We start from the raw sequence: 5981 nt of genomic DNA, 5'->3' as shown, positions 1-5981 counted from the left end.
ATTGCATGGTTTTGAACTTAAAAATCTATGGAGAGTCTCCCACTTTTTAGCTATACATCTCCACAGAGTTATTTTACTATAATATTTCTTTTCAAAATGATTTTTAATGACTTATGTTTCAATTATTTTTTATTCTATCATTTACGGTAAACTTTATCAAAAAGTTCTGATCGGATTGTAGACAGTAGATGAATAAGAAGTTTAAATATTAAACATGGATTTCTTTTTCTCTTTATTAGACCATATACACACAGCAATAGTCAAATTACTTCTTTTACATTCTTTAGAATCAGTTTATCAGTGGCTTGCTATTCTTGTCAGTCTGCTAAATCTTATAATAAAAGGATTTTTTTTGTACAAAGAGCATTGCAATGGAATAATTAAAATTAAATATTTTATTTTTGCTATTTTGTTGTAACTATCATTCTTACTCTAGATTTCTAATTACCAAAGAGTCTTAATAATTGAATAAAATGTGCATTTCATCTTTAGAAATCATTTTCTTTCTTCAGTCAAGCTAATGAGATTTTTGAAACCACATCCAGTAAACAAAAATATGAAGTAAAATTCCTTTAAAAAGGGAAAAATGGCTATAAAGAAACTGGTACTTGCAGATGGGCAAAATGTCTGGTGCAAAATAGAGGCAATGCAAATTTGCTGTAGTGGTTAATGAAGCTGGCCCCAAAATTAGAGTTCTTGCCATCTTTATTTTTATTTTTTAAATTCTTTTCAGTTTCCTATCTTGATAGGCAAAGTCTTGTGTATTAACTGCACTTCAGAACTTTCATATTTTACTATTTTGTGACACTGGTGATTCATCTATAAAAAGACCACACTGAACAACAGCATCTCCTGGTGATTTGATATTGCTGATGCTTCTTAAGTAGTTAAATGAACTACAATGATAATTTCTTCTGAAAACTAGGCTTTTAGTTCAACTTGATATTGAACTTATGTATCAAAATTTGAGTGTGAACATGATTTCTAACAATAACGCTATCACAAACAATAGCTAAAAAGAAAATGATCTCGCTGTGCAAATTTTCAAAATTTAAAATACAAAAAAAACCTTAACTAAAATTAGCACATGATTTATACAAGAATACTAATAGATCATGTTCTAACCTAGGATTCAGGAAGAACTACTTTGACTTTAATTTACATCACCCATTTCACATGGATATGGAGTCCTGGTGTGGCGCTGTGGGCTAATGTGTCAGACTGCAAAGTCCTTTGAACTGCAATGTCGGTGGTTCAAGCTCACCAGCCACTCCTTGGAAACCCTATATAGGGTTGCTTTGGGTCAGAATTGACTTGACGCCACTAAACAACAACAACAATTTAACATGAATTGTAGCAGTGTCTTAGGTGCAAACAATAGAATACATTCTTGCTAGCTAAAGCAGAAAAGGAATTTATTAAAACAGAAGTCTGCAAATGTTTTCTCCTGAGGCTGCAGAGTAAATATTTCAGGTTTTGTTGGGCAGATAGTCTCTGTTGTAGCTACTCAACCTTGCCATTATAACAAAAGGCAACCATAGACAATATGTAAATGACTGGACATAGCTGTTACAATAAAACTTTATTTTCAAAACAGGTGTTGCAAACTGTAATAATTAAGGTTTTGTATCAACTAGGATTCTCAGTGGTTTAGCAGTTGTTAAGTGCCATTGAGTTAGTTCTGACTCATAGGAACATTGATAGAAACTCATATGTACAACAGAACTAAACACATCTGGTCCCATGCTATTGTCACAATTATTGTAACATTTGAGACAATTGTTTTTACCACAGTGTCAGTCCATCTTGTTGGGGGTCTTCCTCTTTTTGCTGACCCTCCATTTTACCAAGCATGATGTCTTCCAGGTACTTGTCCCTCCTGATAACTTGCCCAGAGATGAAATGAAGTCTTTCCATCTGGCTTCAAAGGAGCATTCTAACTGCACTTCCTTCAAGACAGATTTCTTTGTTTTCCTGTCAGTTCACAATACTCAATATTCTTCTCCAACATCATAATTCAAATGCATTGATTCTTCTCCAGTCTTCCTTGTTCATTTTCCAACTTTCACATGCATATGTGGCAACTGAAAATACCATGGCTTGGGTCAGGATCAACTTAGTATTTTTGTTCTTTAATATTTTAAAGAGATCAGTTTTATAGTTAAGAGATAGTAATCCCCCACGTTGTGATCTAATATAATGTAATTAAACCTATAATGTGATCACATATAATCAACTCTGATCTGATGTAATCATCCTATATATTGTAAATTCTCACTTCTATAAAATTAATGAGGCCAGCTGCAATCTACAGAATTAAGTTGTATATGGAATCAATCTCCTTTGAGATACAAAAGAAATTAAACAAGCAAGCAGAACTAAAAGGGACTTATTACCACCAAATGGAAAGAGCTTAGAGTGGAATGTCTCCTTTGCACCTGGGCACTGTGAAGCTCCTTATCCAGGGTAACACTGATGCCAAGAGGCATGAAAATCTCAAAGAAATGCTGGGCAGACAGATGCTGAAAGGAAAGTCTACGAAAATAGAAAACCTTCCCCTAAAACTGGCAGGATCATGATGGTTGTATAAGATGAGCACTGTAGTGCAAACCAAAAGGTTGGCAGTTCCAGCCCACCAGCCATTTCACAGGAAAACAATAAGGCTTACTGTTCTCACAAATATTTATATCCTTGGACACTCTATACAAGGTCACTATGAGTCAGAACTGACTCAATGACACTTAACAACAATAGCAAAGCTGGCACTCTGAATTTGGACTTTTCAATTCTAAACTGTGAGAGAATAAATGTTTCTTAAAGTCATTGATGTGTGGTGTTTCTGTTGTAGAAGCATTAGGTAAATAAGACATAGTCACTGTAATAAAAGATATTATATGTCTCAAAGAAACATGATGAGTTCAGAGCCATAGAATCAGGATCAGAAATGATGCAATTGCAAGGAGAAAACCCACTGAACTACATTTGTCACAATTAACATCCTACTCCCACTGACAAGAGAAGCCACAACTTACAGGATAGACACTTAGCATTAGTACTAGAACCTCACCCATACTGTTGTCTCTGTCACCACATTTTCAAACCCCATTTATATTGTTGTTGTTGTTACATGACATCAAATCAGCACCAACTCATAGTGATCCTATGGACAACAGAACGAAACACTGCCTGGTCCTGGGCCAACCTCACTATTGTTGCCATGCTTGAGCCCATTGATGCTGCCACTTTACCAATCCATCTTGCTGGATGTCTTCCTCTTTTTCTTTGACCCTCCACCTTACCAAACATGATATCCTTCTCTAGTTACTGGTCCCTCCTGATATATGTCCAAAGTATGAGATGAAGTTTGACCATCTTGGCCTTCGAGGAGCTGCACTTTGGCTGCACGTCTTCCAGAACAGATCTGTTTGTTCTTTTGGTAGCCAATTTATATTAATAAAACAATAATATTCAAGACCTAAGACCTCCTTAATATTAGAAGCTTTGTAAATTACTTACATGTAACATTAAGTTCCTTCAAGAAAGTCCAGCCCTAGGTAATTTACCGAAATGCAGACTTCTAGTTCCAATACTTTCACATTTGTAAGTACTAAAAGTACAATACTAAAACATTTGAAAGCATTATTTGAAAATATAGTCATGAACTCCCCATAATTAGGTTCCATCAAATTCTTACAACTAAACTGAAAGACAGGAAGAAAGCATCTTTATTTTAAACACAAATATTTGTAAATTTTCCCTGAATATGGTCAGTAGTATCCACCTCCTTTGAAGACAGCATATTCACTTATAGCATCCTCAAAGATACTCTTTGAGGAAGAGAAAGAAACTGGGATATGCAACTGAGCATGTTTGCAGAGAGGAACGCTGGGGTAAAAAAGACACAAAATAAGTAGTGAGGACAGAAATGTTCTCACTACTTTTTGTAGAGTGCTTGTTTATCACAAATCTTTCAAAAGCTTCATTTCAGTAGAGGGAGACAGGGGAGAGGATTTCTAAACATTTAGAGAACCAAAATGACTCTATAAAGAATGGAAACATCACAGTATTTTTACATTTATTTTTGTGAAAGTCATTTTTTATAAACTAAAATTATTCTTTTAAGTTTTTATTGCGAATTGTGTGAGTTTACATGGGAGAACATCAGTTTTACATTCATCCTATCATAATTTATTTTGTTTATTACAATCCCCTCCATGTATCATCAAACATCAAATAACCAAAGGGTACACACCACAGGCCTGCTGCCCCGGTTGTCAGCACATGGCCCCTCTCCCTTCCTGAGTCCAGTGTCCCCAGCCTCTCCATCTGTCCACATCATTGTGTCTGTCTCCATCCCTGGCATCATTGACTGTCTGGGTAGGGTCCCACTCTCCATTCTTCTCATTTGATGGTCCAAGGGACCTCTGCTTCTGGGCTAAAACATCAATCACTCCCCTCCTTTTGTCAAAAAATATCTACTTCTACATTTCTGACTCTCACAGTCAGTCCTGATGGCAATTATTCACTATCGTACCTCAAGAGTCTTATCCACATTTCCTTTCACCAGCCCGGTCCCAACTGATTGGAAATCATTCAGTGGAGGTTTTAACTACTCCTGCCCCATCTAGGTTCCCTCTTGAAAGCTTGTAAGCCAGTCACTTCTTGCCTTTATATTCCCCCACCCCCATTTTGGGTAGTCAATGTCTAAGTTGCCCATCCCTCTCAACCCTGTGTACCAAAGAGGTGGGAGTGATCCTCACTGTAAAGATTTGTTCCCTTTTATGAGCTACTGCATCTGTTAGTATAGGTAAAGTTCATCAAATTGTAGTGGGTTACTCATTTTTTTTCTTCTTCTTCCCTCTTCTTTCTTCTTCTAGTTGAGTTCTGATCATCCAGTCATTGAAGCCAAGTCAAGTGGGTACTATCTACAAGTATAGGTGTTCTTGTGCATCTCCCCTCACTTTATATCAGATGGATACTTCACTCTCCACTCTAGTCTTCTGTGGACATGTCACTACCACTGGGCCCAGGAGTCCCCAGATCTTGCAGTATTGCTGGCCATCCAGGTCTCCACCTGGGTTCACAGGAGTCTTTTGAATGTGGTCAGACTTAGATCCCAAATTCATTGCTGTTTTTTTTCCCCTCTCCCCCTTATCGGTGATCAATGTGGTCACCAACCGGACAGCATACCTGCTCATGTATTCCCCTTGAGTCTTAGTCTTGGAAGGGAGTTTGCTCTGAAGGGACCCGACCACTTGCCTTGATGGCTCCCAGGTGAACAGCTTACTTGTTCTTGTGGTAATCAATCAGACTGCCATTATTGTTTCAGATTTTTCCTGCTGCTCTTTCTTCACAAAGTATCTTCTGTTCTTCTAGCCACTCCAGGCTGGTCTACTCATCCTTTCCAGTGGAAATTTCCCACCTCAGATAATTCTGCATGGGATTCTGGTTTCCACCTATGGTCTTATGCAATGCAAAAGCTCCACAGGAGGTCTCTTTCACTGGACAACTTTTAGCCCCCTTTAAGGTATTCCAATCAGTTATAGGCTGAAGATGGACTTACAAGCTTTCTATTGTGATGTTTCTGGCTATTCCTTCCCCCACCCCCTCAAGTGTCTATTTCACAATGGTAGGCAAGGAAAACCAAGATCCACAAGGCAGTCAAGCATCGTAACATTATTCCCTTCTTTTACCCATTCAAACTATACCTCAATCCTTGTATCCCGAAGTCCTATTTTTTCAAGGTTGTGCATACCTCATCATTTACCTCTGTCCCACTTATCCCATGCGAACTTGCTTAACTGTTCTCCCATCTGCCTTGTTCTTCCATTCCCCTCCCCGTTTTTGTGTATTGCCTGCTTCCCCCCACCTCCAGTACCCAAGCTATCCTGTGTCTCTTCCCTACCCTGTGCTCTATCTTCCCCTCTCTTTCTCCCCTCTACTCATCCATACATCTGAGTGATCAACAATTATATATATAT

General features: G+C 37.8%; 1 pseudogene; it reads right to left on the bottom strand.

Annotated features, from left to right (window-relative positions):
* Window positions 1-5753, bottom strand: part of LOC102827195 — a 16217-nt pseudogene extending 10464 nt beyond the window's left edge.
* Between the last annotated feature and the right edge of the window lie 228 nt (window positions 5754-5981).

This window comes from Chrysochloris asiatica, unplaced genomic scaffold (assembly GCF_000296735.1).
Source record: "Chrysochloris asiatica unplaced genomic scaffold, ChrAsi1.0 scaffold00163, whole genome shotgun sequence".
Taxonomy (NCBI): domain Eukaryota; kingdom Metazoa; phylum Chordata; class Mammalia; order Afrosoricida; family Chrysochloridae; genus Chrysochloris; species Chrysochloris asiatica.
The sequence above is the reverse complement of the archived record's forward strand: the minus strand, read 5'-3'. Positions and strand labels throughout refer to the sequence as shown.